The 21,141-nt window shown below is 45.1% G+C and overlaps 1 protein-coding gene across 1 annotated transcript in view; it reads right to left on the bottom strand.

Moving 5' to 3' along the window:
* STARD13 (StAR related lipid transfer domain containing 13) overlaps positions 1–21,037 on the bottom strand; it is a 602,523-nt gene extending 581,486 nt beyond the window's left edge. The window contains exon 1 of the mRNA XM_090027662.1: positions 20,937–21,037. The gene's annotated coding sequence lies outside the window, so the exon portion shown is untranslated. The remainder of the gene's footprint in view (positions 1–20,936) is intronic.
* Positions 21,038–21,141: the final 104 nt, after the last annotated feature.

Here is a 21,141-nt window from a genome sequence, read left to right as displayed (position 1 = left end):
TGGGTCAAAAGGAATCTCATGGGGTTCAAGGACAAGTGCAAAGTCCTGCACTTAGAACAGAACACTCCCATGGACAAGTACAGGCTGGGGGGTGACTGGCTGGGCAGCAGCTCTGCAGAAAAGGACCTGGGGGTGACAGTGGGCAATAAGTTGAATATGAGCCAACAGTGTGCCCTTGTTGCCAAGAAGTCTAACAGCATACTGAGCTGCATTAATGGGGTTTTTCCAGTAGGTAATTGGAAATGATTATTGTCCTCTATTCAGCACTGTTAAGGCCACATCTGGAGTACTGTGTTCAGTTTTGGGCCCCGCAATACAGAAAGGATGTGGACAAATTGGAGAGAGTCCAGCGGGGGGGCAACAAAAATGGTGAGGGGGCTGGGGTACTTTACTTATGAGGAGAGACTAAGGAAACTGGACTTATTTAGTTTAGAGAAGAGAAGACTGAGTGGGATTTAACAGCAGGCTTCAACTACCTGAAGGGGGGTTCCAAAGAGGATGGAGCTAGACTGTTCTCAGTGGTAGCAGATGACAGAACAAGGAGCACTGATCTCAAGTTGCAGCAAGGGAAGTTTAGGTTAGATATTAGAAAGAATTTTCTCAGTAGGAGGGTAGTAAAACACTGGAACAAGTTACCCAGAGAGACTGTGGAATCTCCATCCTTGAAAGTTTTTTAAGACCTGCTTACATAAAGCTATGGCTGGGATGTTCCAGTTGCTTTGAGCAGGGGGTTAGACTAGATGATGTCCTGAGGTCCCTTGTAACCCTAATTTTCTATGATACTGTGATTCTTATTTCAAAGTGAGCTCTGCCCAAGTAGAAGCTTAAGGTTCCCATCCTGGCAAAAATTAGTTTTTGACTTTCTAACACAGGATTCTTTTCTTCTATTACTAGAAATTAAAATGTTCTCCTAGCAGTGCATCTCCATCACTATATATCACTATTCATTACCACATCAGAGGAGCAGATTGCATTTAATCATCTAGTCTGGTAACCCCACCAGTAGAGCTTCTCAACATCTGGAGCACTGGGACTGTGATTTTTTCCACTTCACATCAATAGTAATGTAACTGCACAAAAGCTGCATCAATACTAATAGCTTTTCATACCATCTATTAATCTGTGGTAAATTTCCAAACCCACAATTATGTGTGCTGAACTATCCTGGTTACTGAAATTAAAAGGTGGATATGTGTCTGTGGTAAACATGGCTCAAAAACATTAGCCAGTTTTCTTTTTTCATTGTACACTGAACCTTCAATATAAATATGAGCAAGTCATATACATTAAATTTTAGATAATTGTGTAACTTCAACATATTACTTTTGCACATGTTTATAGCACAAGTATGCACAAATTGCTATTAGAAACTGTGCAATTATATAGCTGTAACTAAAAAGAGTAATTTAAGGATATCAGCTGGACTTTATGTAATATCTTGCATAACCTTAGGTCTAGATTTCAAATCTCCTTCTGCTGTCAGTGGAGTTCTGCCCTCAATGGACTGAGCCCCAGAATAGCAAGCATACTGAATAAAATGTCAGAACTTAGAAGATAAGAACATTTTTCTGAAATTGACACTGAGCTGCAGATGAAACCTCTTTTTGAAAATGAATTTCTCATGCAGAGAGAAGGGTCTCAAGAGAAACCTTAGAAATTCAAAAGTTTCTATACATCAGCTGATCCAACAAAAACATAATCACTTCTCAAGGGAAAAGACAAAGTAGGAGACATGAAAGAGTGTCGTGGCCTGAAGAGAAAAGACCCCGCTAGGGTAATTGATATACAGTTGGAACAAGCAATTTTTTTAGAAGGTGGAGCTATGGCAGTTTTTCTTGAAATGTTGGTGGGCTTATAAAATGCATTATATAACATAAAATGTTCAGTAAATGTATGGAGCTTCTGATCAGGGAATACCAATGTACTCTACCAATATGACAATCTAGATACAAGTTTAAAAAATAACAATAAAACAATACCATGCTTAAGAATGAGACAGAAAATTTATTTTATATTGTACACTTTAGAACTACAACTAGATAAACTCAAAAGGATTTGATTTCAGTCTTCAAGTGTCATTCATTAATAATCTATGACTTGTAAAGAAACTAAGTAACTCATTACCAGCAGAAAAGGTAAAAATGTGCTGTGCCAGAAATACCCTGTTATCTGAACTACATCTTTCAGAAAATTATACACATAGATAGAACTGGTCAGGAAATAGTCAGTGAAATATTTTTTAATCAGAAGACACTACTTCATTAAAATCAATACATTTTACAACTTGGTTTTAATAGTACTTCCATAGGGAAGGCCTAAGTCCAGGATGGAATTTTTGATCAAAGCGGTGGGGGGCAGGAAAAGATTCGCCACTCAAGATAAAATGGCCAATAGTTTTTTGGTTAAGGCTACAAATCAGAGCAGGGACTTGCAACTGGTTCTCCCAGGTCCTAGGAGAATACTCTAACACAAGTGAAAGAAAAACATATCAAAACCTCAGTATTTTTCCCAAAACAGAATTCCTGATTTCCAGCTAGTCCAAATCATAGAAACATGCATCAGTAACTTCATCTTAATTTGAAGTATCTAATTCTCCTACAGAGTCTCACGGTTAATCCATATAGAACCCGCATGTTGTACTTAAAGCACAGGCAGGAGAGAGGGCTGGATAACATTTAATGTGAACAGAATATCGTAGAATATTTGCATTTTCCAGCCTGTAATTCTTTTCAGCAGACAGAGTTTCCTTTCTTTCTCTTCTTATTTTACTATTAAGTGGAGGATGAAAGGAAATAAAACAAGACCTGATCTTTTAGTTCAGTGGTGGCCAGCCTTTTTGGAAGGCATGCCACAAAGTCCCACACACTCCCCAAGTACCACACTAACCTCCTTTCCCTACCCAACTGACTGCTCTCCTTTCTGCTCCCTACCCAAACTGCTGTCTGTTACCTGCTCCCTGTTGTGTCTGTCACTGTGCTGCCTGCCTCCTTCCCAGTCTGCCACATGCCACAAACAGAGGCTACCTGGGCCATACTCCCTTTCCTGTTTAATTAAAGCTGAAACCCTAGCTGCTGACCACTAGTCTCCATGGGTGGATCTATAGTTTTAGAAGAGTTAAATGGGTCTTAATTCTCATTAAATTAAACAGGTTTATAAAATTTAAACTTTTTTGTTTTGGAGCACTGCATCTGTGTTTACACTCACTATGTTTTCAAGCAAATTAAGTGGGGTCCATGGCTGGTGCCACAGGAGAGCAGGATGGTCCAGCACTGCCCCCTAGCCCAGGGCCCCCCGCTCATCCCATGCCCATGCCCTGCTACGCAGCTGTGGAAGCAGAAAACTGGTAACCCAGACAAGAAAAAAAAAAAGCAGAAGTAATTCAAAAGCAAAAGCAATTTGAAGGGGTGAACTACAAAAAAGTTGCAGTGCCATCTACTGAACAAAGAAGCTCATTACACATCTTTGAGTGCCATTGTGCCATGCAATGAATCCATGGACATGACGCTTTGATTCTCGATGAGCCAAGCTAAACTACGGCCAAGGAGTTTTAGCTTAATGCACAAGAAAAGACTTTTAAAGCATTGGGAAATCCTACTTGAGCAAACACATATGCAGTTGCAGCACATGAAAGGGCAAAAATCATGGTGTCTATATGAGCCCAAAGAGTCTCTAGGGCTGGAAAATAAAAGAAAGACCAAGAACAACTAGCAAACAGCAAAACTGCCCAAAGAAATTGAGTGATTAGTGGAGCATCAATACCAAGACAACTGTTAACAGTAGTGGAGTAAAGAAGAAGTCATGAAGTCAACTGACTCCCTCAGCTTCTTGAATAGTAATGCAATAACATGGAACAGGAATCAAAGCAGGAGGCTTCTATCCCAGGCAGAAAATTATCTTCCCTACTTCATACACATACCCCAATTTTGGGGGGGTTGATTTTAGGGGAAAAGGTGCATTTTATATGGGAGAAAATATAGTATGCTTAAATGTTTAAAACATTTACTATACAAAGTTTTCCCCCCACAATCAGCAGTGGGAAAAAAGCCCCTCCTGTAACATTTGCATACAAGAAAACCTCATTAAATACACTGTCTATCATTAAACTACTGCCAAAAGCAGCATGTGTTCAGTAATGGAAACCATTAAGCTAATTAAACACAGCCAACACTGAGCATGACTATAAAACATATGGCCCGCATGGGACAAACTACAAAAATATATATATATTTTAGAAAAATATATCTATGTCTATCTATATGAAGTTATATAAATCTACACTCTGAGTATCACTCCACAAAGAAAAACCATAACCTGTTCCAAAAACCCTGCACCTGCACACCTGTATAAAGACCTGCTGGCCACCCAGATCCGTTACAATATTCGCACTATACGCTACACACACAAAAACAAACTCTGGTCTCTCAGACCAGGCAAGTTACTGCAGCCCATCTGAATAAGAGAGTATTAGTAGTGCCTATTGAGTGCAGTCCACCTCAGCACCAACTCTTTTTCAAGTCATGGTGAGTCACTACACTGCATACATTTCAACATCCTCTTCACTGCCACATCTGAGCTGTGCCTTTCTTTCCTGTTTCCAATTACTCCTGTTTCTTCACCAGCCTTCAATATCTAACAAATATGACCAAATGGGACCCAAAGAGTTAATCCAGAATCCCTCTGTAACTTTCTCTCTCAGCCTGTCACTAGGGATGTGAAAGGTTAAAAGGTTAAACTGTAAGTTATTTATACAGACTGGTAAAGCATTACAGTTAACATTTAGTTTGGGACACAATCTGGCAGAGAATGGAAGGAGCGCAGTGCCCCAGAAAGGTGACTGGGCAGGCACCCCTGCCTGCCTGTTGCAGCATGTGGATCCGCCTCTGCCTTCCTTTCCCTGCAGCATGCCGCTAGTTTGGGAGAGAGGGAGGAGAAGGAAGAAGGGACTGGGAAAGCCCCTTGCTAGCTGATGCTGCCTGCAGCTTCACATGGGCAGTGTTGCCACCACCTCCTCTCCCCCACTGTACCACTGTGGCTAGCCCTAGGCAGTTGTCTGTGCCAGCTCATGTGGCTCGCACGTTTATTGAATGCAGGCAAGTCAGTGCTACTCAAACTAGCTCCCAAATGACAGCTGCAGCAGAAGCAATGCTGATGGAAAATCAACATTGAAGGACTCAAAGACCCAAGCAAATGAGACCTGTTCTACCAGTGCCTCAATGAAAACTGGTGAAATTCAATCAAACACAATAGGAGAATGTCAGCAGTCTTTGGGATGCCCTCAAGGCCACTTTCATCAGTGCCTGTAAAGAGACACTTGGATTCTCTACCAGGAAGTTTGATGAGAATGACTGGGAGACCCAAGAGTTGATCAATCACAAGCACAAGGCCTTTTGTGTTTGGCGAAACAACACCGACTCCAAGCAAAAGAAACTGAATCTCCAATAAGCCAAGGCAGATTTCACAGTTTTATAGTTTCACAGTTTCAGATGTCCAAAGGCGGACCAGGGCTGGATTATGACTTGCTGGGACCCTAAGATAGACAGGGGTTCCCAACCTTTTTATTCTGTGGCCCGGCAAACTGCAGACTGAAAGCGGCCATGGCCCGGTAAACTGTAGACCACCACGCAGAGCCCTGCAGCCAGAATTTCCAGCCAGAACCAAGTAAAGATACTTCCACCCCCCGAGCAGCGGGAGGTGGAGCGGGACAGGCCCAAACCTCAACTGTCGCTGCTGCAGGACCTGCAGGAGGAGTCATGGCCTCTCTGCCTGGCTCTGCGGGGCCATGGTTTGCCAGTCTGGGGTCAGTTCTGGTCTAGCAGCCAACCCTTCATGGCCAGGAGTTGGTTTAGAGGCCTCTCATAATGTGAGCCCCTAAGCTGAAGCTTAATTAGCTTATGCTTAAATCCGGTACTGAAGAGGAACCATAATATGAAGATCAAATAGAGGGAAGACAAGGCTAAGGAGATTCAGCATCTCACTGATAGCCACAATCCATGAGGTTTCTTCAGTGTCACTAAAGCCATCTATGGCAAGAACACTCAGGGACCAACCTCCTTGAGACCTAAGGATGGAGACGACCTGATCAAGGAAAGCTATCAATGCCTGTTGGAAGGAGCATTTTGAAGACCTTCTTAATTGAGAATTATTAATGTTCATAATTGAGAATTGTATTAATGCTGTTGACAAGAATGTTATCAATTTCATCCTGCAACACCCCATCAGAGATAATCTTGGAATCCCTCCAACCCTTCATGAGGTGAGAAAAGCCATCAAGCAGATGAAGAACAAAAAACATCTGGAGCAAATGGAATTTGTGCTGAAATACTCAAACACAATGGAGAGGAGCTCACATCACAGCTTCTTAAGGATCTGGAATGATGAGGAAATCCCAGATGACCTCAGGGACAATCTTGAAGAAAGGAACCAAATCCGACTGTGGAAACTACAGACATCACGTTGCTGTCCACCACTGAAAAGATTGATGTGAGAACCCTCCTGAACTGTGTCCTTCCAGTTGCTGAAGAGCTCCTCCCAGAAGCTTAGTGTGGGTTTAGGGCATCAAGATGCACAACTCTTCACAGCTCACCAGCTGCAGGAGCCTTTCTATATAGCCTTCGTTAACCTCACAAAAGCTTTTGACTGTCAGCTGAGAAGTGTTGTGGAGGTTCTTTCTGGAGTATGGATGTCCATCAACATTTTTCACCATTCTCTGCCTGCTTCATGATGGTACGTGAGCGGTGGTTCTCAGTAATGGAACTATCACAGATCCTTTTGAGGTTAAAATGGGAGTTAAGCAACCCTGCATCCTTGCTCCAACACTCTTCTCAATATTATTTGCTGTGATGCTACATCTGACCAGCAACAAGGTTCCAGCTGGAGTGAAGCTAAACTACCAAATGGATGGTAGGCTGTTTAACCTCAGCCAATATTGAGCCAAATACAAGATCATTCTGACCACAACCATTGGCTCCAGTAAGCTGATGATGCTGTAGTGTGTGCTCACTTAGAAACAGACTTCAGGCACTCACTGATGTCTTTACTGAGGCATACAAGAAAATGGGACTGATGCTTAACATTCAGAATACTAAGGTCCTCCACTAACAACTGCTAATGAACAGCCCCAGCTCCAGTAATCCAGATCCATGGTGAGACTGTCAAGAACTTTGATTATTTCCCCACCTCAGAAGCCATCTCTCGCAGAAGGCTGACATCAATGATGAAATCCAACATTGCCTCAGATGTGTAAGTGCAGCCTTTGGATGCCTGAAGAAATGGATGTTTGAAGATCATGACATCAGATCTGAAACCAAGCTCATGGTTTATCAAGCAGTTATGATCCCCACCTTGCTGTACGGAGCTGAGATATGGACAACATACAGGAGTCATCTGAAATTGTTGGAGAAGTACCATCAACACTGCCTGAGGAATATCCTCCAAATCCAGTGGGAAGACAGAAACACCAACGTTATCTTCTACCTGCAAGCAAACACTACAAGTATTGAGGCAAAGATCATCTGACATCAACTTTGTCAGGCTGGCCATGTTATTCAGATGTCTGACTTCAGACTTCCAAAGCAAGTTTTATTTTCCCAGGTCATCCAGGGTGTACGCTCAAGAGGAGGGCAAAGAAAGTGCTTCAAGGACGACCTCAAGGCCAAATTAAAAAAATGCATCATTGATGTCAATTTGTAGGAGATTATTGCCCAGGACCGGACCAAATGGAGGAAGAGTCTGATGCAGGGATCTCAGTACTTTGAAACATTATGAACAACAACAGGAGACAGAAAAGCAGAAGCAGCAGAAACAGCATGTCACAGACCAAATCAAGAATCCAGTGCCACCCACTCCACACAGAAATACATCTGAGCTGCAACAGAGTTTGTTGATCTTGGATAGGACCCATTAGCTATCTCCAGACACACAGATAAGATATCATGGAAGAAAATTATCCTCAACTATAAGGGATCGCTGGAGTTGACTGATTAGCTCTACAGTAAAGTGTCTCTGTCTATATGTGCAGTACTATTAGGTTAGAGTAAACCTAATAGGATAGTACTGCCCAACCCAACATAAATACTGTCCTATGGTGGTTATTTAGTGGGCTGAAACACACGTGTAGATGGTGACCAGGGCTGGCTGTGTAGATGCACCTAGCGTGTCTAAATTAGTTAACAGAACAACTATAATTTCATTAGGAACATCCTATTGCAACCTCATAGCCACTGTAGTAGGGGCAGGGTGATAAAACATAGAGTAACAGTCTAGAGAGTTAGAGAACAATCTATCTTGCTCAGCTAAGCAGCCTGAAAGTTCAAAAGTTCTAAAAAAATTTAAGTCACTGTTCTGCAAGATAGCCATTTGGGTCTCTTGCTGATGACAGCTATGTTGCTGAAAAGATATGTAGGGCTAGCAAAGTTCTAATTTTCTTTAATATGGTTTCACCAATTAGGTAGAGACAGTATTTCAAACAACTACTGTTTACCCCAAATTAAACACTATATGTTGGCGTTCTAGTTCTTACACTAATTTGAGAATAGGATATAGAATTTTTTTACCATGCCTGAAAATGTCGTTTTCTAGCAACACAACTGCTAGCACCAAGAGGTTCAGAAATGCCATTTGTAATTAAAATCTCTACTTTCAAATGCGTTCCCTAGTTTGTCATGCAGAGAAGAACATTTTACCTTTTGAACTTTCTGCTGGGCTAAGCAAAATAAGTGAAGATTTATTTTAACAGGTCCTTAGATTAGAATGAATTCTGGCTGCAAAAAAAGCTCTCTATGTCCACAGAGTATCTTTCCTGTTAGTTTGCATACAAACCACTCTACTGAACCAGTCAATGCTGGACAATTACTTATTTTTTCTCAGACTTAGGCTGGCATCAGAAAAGCAAATGTAAATAAAAAAGACTTAGTAGAAAGTGGTGGCTTTTCAATAAGGCAAAAGAAAAAAAGGTTTGCAATGCTTCATGAATTTTAGAATGGACACCAAATTGCAGGCCCAGTCATGTCAACTGCAAAGGGTCTGATTTAGCAAACCATTTTAAAACACAGCCAAGATTTTAAGCAAATGTTTTGGTGCTTTGCAATATAAGGGTGGGCTTAAGCTCATGCTTAACATGAAGCAGACACTTTAAGGGTGTGTTTAAGTGTTACCATGTGGTTGATGTTGCTATGGCGCCATACTTTACTACTTCCTTTTCGAAGTACTAAAGCATGGTGCAGTATAGGCTTTAGGCTATGGTTACTGCACCATGTGCATGGCACAGTTAGATTTTGCTGCTATGAGCACACCACTATGGTGATGTAGTTGCCGATCACGTGTAGACCCACGTGATTGCTGTGTTGCTGTAGCACGTGTGTAGATATACCCTAAATGCTTTGCTAAATTAGTTTTTGAGTTCCACTGTCTTCTCCTCAGGCAAGAAAGAACAGAACATATCTGATGATGACCTACTCCTGAGAGGTGCTGAGTGCCTTTTTAGACAGGCTGCATCTCTTCAGTTTAGCTTGATTTCAGCGGCCATTGAGGGCACCAAGCACCTCTCTAGCAAGATTTAGCAGGTCACTTAGCAGGGACTTCTTATGCTCAAGCTTAACCTCATTCATAAAGTATTTATTTTCACTTGTAATGTCAGAAGGCTGGGAAATCTGTCAAAGCACTTCTTAGAAGATGGCATGAGTTATTAAAAAACAATGTATTTGGGATTTGGAGGAGTGAGTAGATTCATGACAATTTTTTAACTGGCATTTCTGATGAGGAATTACAGAAGCTACAATTAAGACTGGCATGACACTGACAGATGCAATATAAGTGGCACATCACTGACATTTTATTAAAAAATCAGATAACTGAACAAAGGCTGTTAACCAGCTTGAGGTAGTCACTCATAAATATTGCTATCCAAGAAAAATCCATAAACATTCACAGCCAAATCCTTAAAGAACTCCACAAAAACAGCAGGTAGTGAGGCATGATAGCGACCACATGTGAAAGTTACCGCTGAACCAAGAAAGAAAATACAGGACATGGCTCTAAATGGATCACTTTGTGATAATGTACAGAACAAAGGAAACTGAAAAGCTAAATACCGTGCAAGAAACTACTGTCTCAGTGTTCACAAACTCAATCATGTGCACTGATGATACTGACTCACTGTGTAGGGTGACTTGCTAATTCCTAGCAGACTGCAGTTTAAATGGATCGAAGAGCAAATACAACAACCAGCTATTTTAAGTAACTGTGTTCCTGACCAACCCAAATATTAATGGCCACTATTAAATTTGGCTAGCCTTGAAGGAAAATTTAGGAAGCTGTGATTGAAGTAAGTATGTGGATGACAGCACTTTGAAGATGTGAGGGTTGAAACCTATGGACCTGGTAAAACAATATTAGCCAAGCAAATTATTTAATTTTATAATATTTTTCATATTATTCACCTTGTTTATAGAACTGGCTTAGTTTTAAGGTAAGTTAAGGTATTAGCATTAAGGTATAAGGTGCTATGCAGTTGCTAAAATGCTTGATGATAATACTTTGTTTATTATAAGTTTATTGTGTTGCAGGATGAAGTCACACACAAAGGCTGTTTATAGATTCACTGTGTGACAAGTGGATTTTTGGCTCCTAATTAACTCATAATGATGCTGTGGCTGTAGTAAAACAAAGAGTCTAAGGACCATATGCTTGCCTGCCACAGAAAATTGGTCTCTTGCTGCAGGCCATCTGCAGAGGTCAGAAAGCTGCAAACATACTCACTAGTCAGGTCACCAGCAGGGAGAGCTGAGTGTGCTTCCCTACCAGGCCCCTTTTCTATTGTACCTTGCCCTGGCTTGCCCCCTCTCTGTTCCACTCTTCTGCACATGGCTGTCTCTGCAGACATTACCAGTGAATCTTCCCTTTCTCACCCCGACCCTGTGGAAGGGCCAGCTGTTCCTCCTCAGTACAACAAATCCCATAAATTCAAAACTCAAGAGTCAATCTTCAAAACTCATGAGAATAGTCAATGTCGGATCCAACAGAGGCAAACTTCCTCCTTGCTATCTAATTTGTCCATGTTTTCATTTTAAGATGTAACTACTCTGATCTTATCCATTTAAATGGATACAGTTACTACAGTTGGTGGCAGCAACCCCTCCATTTGAGGATGATCTCTGTCATGGTTTATTGATGCATTATCTATTTAAATCAGGCATTTTTCAATCGTCCATCACTATACTTTACAGACACTTGCTGTTTAATTTGACATTGTGTGCACCAACCTTTTATGAATTAAAAATAAAGCTGAGGTTATACTGTTTGTTAGCTTGTATGGCAGCACTTCCCACCCTACTGCCCTGTAACGCTGGGAGGATGAGGTCGCCCACAAGCTAATTTTTGATATCGCACCTTATAGAGAAGCAGCCATGCAGGACAGTGAGAACCTCTGGACCATTCGTCAGACCTGTAAGAAATTCTCTGGATCCCTGCAGACTCGCTGTTAGGCTGGTGCTGTGGGGCAACAGGCAGGGGAGCTAAGGCCTGGCATGACTGCGCAGGTGTGTGGAAGGCGTGGTGCTGAAGCATCATTGTCTGGTGCCCTGGTACAGTTGCAGTCACTCCTAGTGCCCTGGGCTCAGGGTTTGAATTATGAGGGGAGCGGGATGAGCCCCCCATAAGAGACAAGAGCTCCCCCATAAGAGACGAGTGCTCCTCCAGCCCGCCCTGCACCTCAGGCAATGGCAGTGGCTCCTTCCAGCTGCCACTGCCACAGACCCTGCAAGACCGGGAATGTAACTTGAGCCCTGGGCCCAAAAAGCGGAGACCCTGGGCTCACTGCCCAGCAACCGCATGGGCCTTGCTGCGAGTCTTGCACTGTGAGACGGCGTGCGGTGGCGCCAAGACCTGCTGCAGGGTGCACAGACGGTGCCACCGGGCTGCCTCCTGCAAGGCCTGGCACAACGTGGCCATCACATGGCCCTGCCACATCTGGGGCCTGATATACTTGTAGGGGACTTGGTGTAGAAATTTACTAACAAGACCATAAATAATAGTGTAGAAGTTAACTATAAAGCAGACTCAGCCTCCAAGGACAGGCTGATAAGACTCTGCAATGACCGAATCCTATTCACTTTGAAGTCTGAAGTAAGTAAAGATATAGTTTTCCTCCCTATTAGTTACCATTTCAAAACAAACATGTAACCAAAAACCAGTTTTGAAATAATTAAGAGTTTTCTCACACTGACCTGATTGCTTGTTTTCTTTCACAGTGAAAAATTCCCACCTGCGCGCGCATCTTGTCTGTAAACTATAAATCGCCTCTAACAGTTTTATTCGGGGCCTCTGAGCTTGCTCAGGGTGCCCAGCATGCTGAATAAATTTTGAGACTGACAGCAACTCTGTGTCTTTGGGAACAGCTCCGCAAGGGGTCACGAACTCCTCAACAATTTGGCGACCCAGGTGGGACCCCTTGTGTGCTGACCTGGCTGCTCGTCGTTCGGACCAACCTTCCCAGCCAGCATAGGTGAGTTTGTCACCATTTGGAGGGCTTGGTCCGGGTGTCGGGTAAGTGGGGCCCACCGTGAGGGGTAGCCATTCCCAGGAATTTACCAGACCAGAGTGCTTAAGTCTCGGGAGGATGGGACAATCGGCTTCAAACGTCCCACCGGGATCTCCGTTAGGGAGGCTTCTCCAGGTTTGGGGAGAAGGGAATCTGCCGGTGCAGTCTGGCATGGGCAGGAAGCGCGCTTGTATTTTGAGTACAAAGGAGCAGCCTGTCTTAACTCAACAAGGTGCTCCAGATAAACGGTGGCCGAAATTTGGCTCATTTGATCGGTCTCGTTTGGCATTCCTTTGAATGGAATTGGTAGCTTTAAAACTTCAACAGATGGATTATTGGTACTTGTGGGCTGAATTGGCCAAAAAAGCCCCAAAACCAGTTCTTTACTCTACCACTCCACCTCCTTACGATCCTCCGATTTCAGTCTCTGTGGAGTCTGAAAACGGACCTGAGCCTCTCTACCCTGCTCTCCCTGTCCCCAGTCAACCCCTGCCCCCTGACGAGAGCGCTGCAGCTCCCGTGGCGTCAGCACTGGCTCTGAGCTCTGGACTCCCTGCCTCCAGAGGCTTTTCTTCAGTCTGGACCCGGAGCCGAGGTCCTGTGGGGGAGGCATTTCCATCCAGCCAGGGGAAGGAACACCCGAATGCGGTAGTTCAGGCTCCTTTGCGAACCTACCCGGTCCCGTTTGTGGATGGCGGGGGCAGCTTCCAGGTTCACTCTACTCTAATTCACGTGCCTTTCACCCAAGGGGACCTCCTCATTTTGCAACAACAAACCCCCTCTTTTCGGGAAAAACCTGATGAAGTAGGACGGACTATACGGCACATAGTCCATACTTATGACCCTTCTTGGTCAGACATGCAGGAACTCATGGATACCCTGCTGACCCTAGACAAGCGGGCTAAAGTTTTAGACTGTGCCAGGGCTGTTGCCTCAGCAGCAAACAGAGATCCTTGGCCTTCTAATGAACCTAACTGGGATTACAACACCCCCGGGGAAAGGGCATCCCTGAGGGAAGCCCGGAATGATTTACTAGCAGGCTTTGATGAAACAAGTAAAAAGCTGTGAATTGGGGAAAATTCCATGCATGCAAACAGGGACCCGAGGAGCATCCAGATGCCTTCTTTACCAGTTTGTGTGAGGCAGCCAAGACATACGTTCGTCTTGATGTAGATAAACCAGACCATGTGCCTTCACTGGTATCAGCCTTTGTAAACCAGAGTACTCCCGATATCAAGGAGCATTTCATAGATTTCATAGACATTAGGGCTGGAAGGGACCTCGGAAGATCATCAAGTCCAGCCCCCCACGCAAAGGGCAGGAAGTCAGCTGGGGTCATAGGATCCCAGGAAGATAAACATCCAATTTGCTCTTGAAGGTGTTCAATGTAGGCGCTTGAACCACCTCCGCTGGCAGACTGTTCCAGACCTTGGGGGTTCGGACGGTAAAGAAATTCTTCCTTATGTCCAGCCTGAAATGGTCTTGCAGGAGTTTATGACCATTCGACCTTGTCAGCCCTTGGGGCGCTCTGGTGAACAAACATTCCCCCAGATATTGGTGGTCACCCCTGATAAACTTATAGGTTTATAGGTGACCATCAGATCACCCCTGAGCCTGCACTTTTCCAGCCTAAAGAGCCCCATGGCTCTCAGCCTGTCCTCATAAGGTCTGTTTCCCAACTGCAGTAACTGCGGGCGATTGGAACGTATGGAGTGATCTGTCAACAGAAAGGGGCTGCTAGAGTAGGTGCCTTCACTTGTTAGTAGTTCCCAATGAGTAACACTGGCAACTTTAGAACCTGGGTTTTAGATTCGAGCTCCGCAGTGTACAAGGTCCTACTCTAATAAACTGAAAGAGTCCAAGAGCCACAGAGGAATTTTGCGTATGTGGTTCAGGCTGCAGACAGACCAGGTCTATGAGATGTGTATCTCGACAGCCCGCCTGCCCCAAAGAGCAGCGAGGATGACGGAACAGTCATGTGTCCCTTGCAGCCTCCCAGTCCCTGCCCTTCCCGGACAGCCGCAAGCCCCACAGGCTTCACCGCTGGTGGCCTCCGCATCCCGCGACAAGCACTTCCTGCCATCGCGGCCCTGCAGGCTGCTGCCGTGAGGGAGATGTGAGCCGCACCGCACCTATTTCTGCAGGTATACCCCAGGGTGGGAAGGAAAGAGTATGTTAGAGATAAGAAACATAGCAAGCTATGTGCTTGATGGGAGAAAGGAGAGGGAAAGAAAGGAGGAGAGAAAGGAAGATTTTAAGCTAGTAGCTGCAATGGTTGAGGGAACGATGCACAGCGTGTCAGGAAGAGGACGGAACAGGGGAAGGGGCCAGGGAGGGTTTCAACGAAGGGGATTAAGTCAGAGAAACCAGGGTGAAGGGTGGTCCACAGTTCAAAGGGCCAGCAAAGTATGTTACTACTGTAAACAACCTGGACACTTCAAACGAGAGTGTCCCCAGAGGATGGGGATGAACATCGGAGCCATCTCAGAACGGGGGCCCCCTCCGGACCAGTGACGCAAGGAGCCGGTGTCAAAAACCACTCACAGGAAAGAAGGAGTAAATGACCCGACTGACCACCCTCACCCAGACTGCCTTCCGGTAACTATAAATTGCAATAAGAGCGACCCTGTTGCCTCAATTCAAGTAGGAGAGCAATGATATGATTGTTTAATTGACACCGGTGCTACTATGCCTATGTTATCTACAACTCCTGAGCGTGCAGGTCTAATTGAAGAAGGAACTGAGAATGTGATTGGGGGGGGGGTTGTTCCAAACTAGCAGAAGTGCCCCTACTCGAGTCCAAGTGTGACTCTTGTCGTGTGAACACTCCTTTTTGTTGTCTGCCCGTGCTCCTATGAATTTGTTAGGACGGGACTTACTCTGTAAGCTGAGGGCCACTCTACGCTGTAGTCTGGAGGGAATAACTTTAGAATTACCAATTGACAAACTGCCTTATTTCACCAGGGCATTGGCCTCAGAGGGGGAAAAGAGAAATTTACCGGTGGAACTACAATGATTGCCAGCCACATTGTGGGGCTGGGAGTCCACCGATGTAGGACTGCTGAAGTCTGCCACTCCAGTTGTTATTCAAACCAAGGGGGGAGTCCCGCCTTGCATGCCTCAGTACCCGCTGAATAAAGAAGCAGAAGAAGGTTTGCAGCCCCTTATAGATGAGTACATCAGGAAAGGGATTTTAGTGGAGTGTCAGTCTCCTTGCAATACCCCTGTGTTACCAGTCAGGAAACCTAAATTAGGAAAGGATGGCAAGCCTGTTTATCATTTTGTGCAAGACTTACGTGCTATAAATGATTATGTGATTCCCAGAGCTGCCGTAGTTCCTAACCCTGCCACTGTTGTTACCTCCATCCCGTGGTGGGCCACTCGATTCACAGTAATTGATTTGTGTGCTGCCTTCTTTTCAATCCCAGTTGCAACCCAGTCTCAATACCTTTTTGCCTTCACTTGGAAGAGAAAACAACATTTAACGTGGACACGACTTCCCCAAGGATACACCGAGAGTCCTACTATCTTCAGCCAAATCCTGACGAGAGACTTACTTACTTACCTCGGATATAGTGCTTGTACAGTATGTAGATGACCTACTACTAGCATCACAGACTCAGGTAAGCTGCTGGACAGACACTTTAAGACTATTAGAAGGATTAGCTGAAAGAGGACATAAAGTATCCCCAGGAAAGTTACAATATTGCCAAAAGAAGGTTACATACCTGGGGCATGTGATCTCAGAGGGACTGCGAGAATTGTCTGATGAAAGGGTAAAGGCTATAAAAGACCTGCCAAAGCCCACCACTAAGAGGCATATGCGAGCCTTTTTAGGAGCGGCTGGATTTTGCCGGCTGTGGATCCCTGCTTACGGAGAGATGGTTAAGCCTCTGGTAGAGACCACTCAGAAGCGAAAAACTGAAGTGGTTCAATGGACCCCCGAGTTAGACCATGCTTTTCACCAAGTTAAACACCAGCTATCACAAGCCCCTGCTCTAGGACTCCCCAACTACGAGAAGCCGTTTGTGTTGTTTGTCCATGAGAAACAGGGAGTAGCTTCAGGAGTCCTAACCCAGAAACTGGGACCTCAGCTACACCCGATCGCTTATTACTCTGCCACCTTAGATTCAGTGGCAAAAGAGGTAGTCAGCTGTCCGCGCGCCGTTGCAGCGGCAGCACTGCTTGTTGAGCGATTGAAAGAGCTAGTCATGGGGTACCCCCTCTAAGTCAGGGTTCCTCATGAAGTTGAAGCCCTAATGACTAAAGAAAAGACTCAAGCCTTCTCTCACCAGCGTTTAGCCGGTATGAAGTGACTCTGCTAGCTGCCGAAAACGTGCGCATCTCACACTGTACTAGCCTCAACCCAGCCTCACTTTTGCCTCATCCCGAGGATGGAGAGCCACATCACGACTGCTGCACCGTCGTTCGTATGATGGAAAAGCCCCGAGACGACCTCACTGATGTGCCCCTGAACAATCCTGACTTAGTCTTCTATGTGGATGGGTCCTCCTACATAGAAGCTGGAGTTCATCAGACTGGGTATGCAGTCGTCACTGACTTCAACATCACTGAAGCAAAGCCCTTATCTCCCTGGCTGAGTGCACAAGCAGCTGAACTGATTACTTTAACTCATGCATGTGAACTGGCAACCAGGATGACTTTAAACGTATACACTGACAGTCGGTATGCATTTGGAATTTGCCACTCCACCGGGCAATTATGGAAACAGCGAGGCTTCATTACTTCTTCTGGAGCAAAGATTGCGAACTCCACTCAGGTTTCTGAGCTCCTGGAAGCCATCCAGAAACCTAGACAGATAGCCATAATACATGTCGCCACACATACCAGTGGGAGCACACCTGAGGCTAAAGGAAATGAGCGGGCGGATGCTGCTGCCAAAGCTGCTACTCAGCAACCCCTAAGTCTCAATGCCCTTGCTCCTGTGTGGGAGACACCCAGAGCCTTAGAAGGATATCAACAAGCGTGCAAAGGAGAAGAAGACTGAAAACGTCTCTATGGGGCTTATTCAAAGGATGGACTGTGGTACACTAGCAATAACCGCCCCATCTTCCCTAAAACATTACAGTGGCCCCTGTGCCAAATAGTCCATGGGCAAGGTCATTATGGGGGAACTGCCATAGCTGAAACCATTCTCTGAGTTTGGTTTGCCCCTGGGATCCATGCAGTGGCTAAACAAGTGACCAGCATCTGCTCCACTTGCCCAGCGTTCAACTCTGGCTCAGAGAGAAAAGCCCCACCTGGAGGCCGACTTTGGGCATATCAACCATTTGAGAGACTTCAAATAGACTTCATCGAACTTCCCCGGTGCCAAGGATACAGATATGCCTTAGTAGTGCGAGATCAGCTCACGCATTGGGTGGAGGCGTTTCCTGCCACACATGCCTCTCATCAGCAAGTCGCTCATGCACTCCTAAAGGACATTATTCCGCGGTTTGGCATACCTCAAGTCATTGACTCAGATCAAGGAGGTCACTTCACTTCCCAGGTCTTACAAACAATTTACACACGGTTGGGAATCACTAGGCAGCTTCACACCCCTTATCACCCTCAATCATCTGGAGGGGTGGAAAAGGCAAATCGGACCCTAAAAACCCTTCTAGGCAAAGTGTGTTCGGAAACTCAGCTTAAGTGGCCCTAGGCATTGCCCCTTGCACTGTTTGCTATGCAAAACGTGCCTAGAGCTGATGTTAAGATATCTCCCTATGAGCTTTTGTTTGGTCATCCACCCCCCATTACCTGTGGTTTCCTTCCTCCAGCTACAGGATTGCTAGCCGGGAATGAGAATTTAACCCATTATGTGATTTCTTTGCAGAAGCAGCTTACTTCTTTACAGCGCTGTGCTGCCGTTCAGCAACCTGTACCCTTTGATTGCGAGATACACCCCTTCAGTCCCGGTGACTACATGTGGGTCCGTGTTCCACGATGAAAAAGTTGCCTAGAACCAACGTGGGAAGGACCATACCAAGTCCTACTTACCACCCACTCCGCAATCAAAATCGCCGAAAGGAATTCGTGGATCCATCACACACGTGAAACCTGGAGTGTTCACCCCAACGGAACCTCATCGTGTACCTCCCCTTCAGCTGCGGAGATCCAACAGTCAATGGACAATATGTGCCTTGCAAGTACTGTCATAAGTACATTTGTGTTAGTAGTCTGTCTGCCCACATTTATCGGGTGCCCCTACAGTCTCACCCGGTTTGCAGGAGTCTATCCTGGCACCCAACTAGGGTATACTAACACCAAACAAGTTTGAGACAAAGTTAATCAAGTCCCACCTAAAGAGGCTTCCGCTGTCATGTACAGGTCCAATGCTTCCCCAGGTCAATGTAAGCTGTATGGGTATTACACTAATAGCGATAAAATTTGGTGTGCAGACCCCACCACAGAGGCAAGTCAAGCTTACATCCAAAGTAAAACTAGTAACCCTGGGGAACAATCATTCTATTTCAAAAGTGGAATGGGGACCTCAGTTTGGCGAGCGTCGTCCCCTAAATTACTAGCTGTCAATCCTCACCAAAATGTAGAATGGCCTCATAACGCTCTTGTGAAAATAACCAATTCCTGCGCGAGTAACCTAAACTTCTCAAACTGCTGGGTGTGTACTCGACTACCCAAGCATCCCAGCGTAGGTATTCCTCTCATCGGTCTTGACCTTGGTTCATTCAATTATTCTTCTATTAGCAAGAGCACCCATAATGACAGTAATTGGTACTATGAATACTGGTTCCTTAATGAAGTAATCCTCCCTGAAGATTCTGTGTGCTATTACAAGCCATGTCTTGGTAGTTTTGCTGTGTTTGTAGGAAATGCCACAGCAGGTGCTTGTAATATAACAATAACCTTAGACCCATCCTCTCTTGGATGGCAAGGTAATGGACCTGTACATGTGGGGCATTATTGGCTTTGTGGGAAAACTGCATTTAAGCATTTGCCACCCACCTGATATGGCACGTGCACCCTGCGCGTAGTGATCCCAGACATGACACTTCACCCGAACACATTGCTTCAAGGGTGGCACCGAAACCGCCCACATCAGTTCCGACGAGGAGCAGGCCTCAACCCTCTTGTTGAGCAACCTACCTTGTTCCATTCCTTTGCCCAATGGTTCATACCTTGGTAAGGTGTTTCTGAACTTGAAAAGGCTCTTGTAAACCTTTCAGCCTCACTGGAAGTATTAGCTAATAACACCACAGATGCCTTAACCCGACTGCAAACTGAAGTAACTCAAATTTCTCATATTACCTTACAAAATCGCCTAGCGTTAGACCTACTTCTTGCTAATCAAGGAGGGGTATGTACTTTAGTCAATGATACCTGCTGCACCTATGTAGATGAATCAGGAAAGGTATTGGAGGATATTCATAAGATCCAGAACATGGCTAGTCAATTCCACGCCATAAGCACAGATAACACCTCTTGGGGTATACAAGAGCATAGACTCTCCTAACATCCTGGTTCCCCGGATTACGATAGGCTCACAAACTCATTGTTATTATTGTTGCTCTTAGATGTTTTTTGATTTTAACCTGTTGTTGTATTCAATGTATTAGAACCCTACCTTCTGTATTATCCACATGTTGTAAATGTACTATGCATAACATAGAAGAATGTGTTGAAATGTCTAAAGCTGAAGTATTAAAGTGCCAGAAGCGTTTAGATGCTAAGTATAGTAGAAAGTGATCCCGGCCTTTGAAGGCCAGGATCAAAGAGGGGAATCGTAGAAATTTACTAACAGGACCATAAATAATAGTGTAGAAGTTAACTATAAAGCAGACTCAGCCTCCAAGGACAGGCTGATAAGACTCTGCAATGACCGAATCCTATTCACTTTGAAGTCTGAAGTAAGTAAAGATATAGTTTTCCTCCCTATTAGTTACCATTTCAAAACAAACATGTAGCCAAAAACCAGTTTTGAAATAATTAAGAGTTTTCTCACACTGACCTGATTGCTTGTTTTCTTTCACAGTGAAAAATTCCCACCTCCGTGCGCATCTTGTCTGTAAACTATAAATTGCATCTAACAGTTTTATTTGGGGCCTCTGAGCTTGCTCAGGGTGCCCAGCATGCTGAATAAATTTTGAGACTGACAGCGACTCTGTGTCTTTGGGAACAGCTCTGCAAGGGGTCACGAACTCCTCAACAGTGGCGGCTTATAGTAAGTATATCAGGGGGTACATCAGTGCTGCAGGGAGCAGCTGTTCACCAAGGCTCCCCGGGGGAGAGCAAGACATGATGCGCACGAGCTGACTGAAGATCTCTTCAGGCTAGACATACAGAAAAACTGAGGGCGGCGGGTCTGCAACAGGCCCCCAGAGGCAGTACTGTACAGTCACCCACCCTGGTGGCCACCTTCACAAAGCGTCTTGACACCCACCTTGCTGCGGCCCTTCCTGCCCAAGTGGAGGGGGGTAGGGGGGCTATCCCATGATCTTCAAAATCCCTTCCAGCTTCTCACGACTACAGCAGCCAAGTAAGGAAACTGGCTGCAGACAGCCCTGGGGCTAAGGGTGAAAGGAGGCCCCAGGGCTGGGGGCGGAGCCTGCAGGCCTGCGCTGGCCCCTCCCCACCGCCTCCCAGAT

Source organism: Crocodylus siamensis, chromosome 1 (genome assembly GCF_052110815.1).
Source record: "Crocodylus siamensis isolate JL-2025a chromosome 1, ASM5211081v1, whole genome shotgun sequence".
Classification (NCBI taxonomy): Eukaryota; Metazoa; Chordata; order Crocodylia; family Crocodylidae; genus Crocodylus; species Crocodylus siamensis.
Note: the sequence above shows the minus strand (reverse complement) of the source record. Positions and strands in the feature narration are given on the sequence as shown.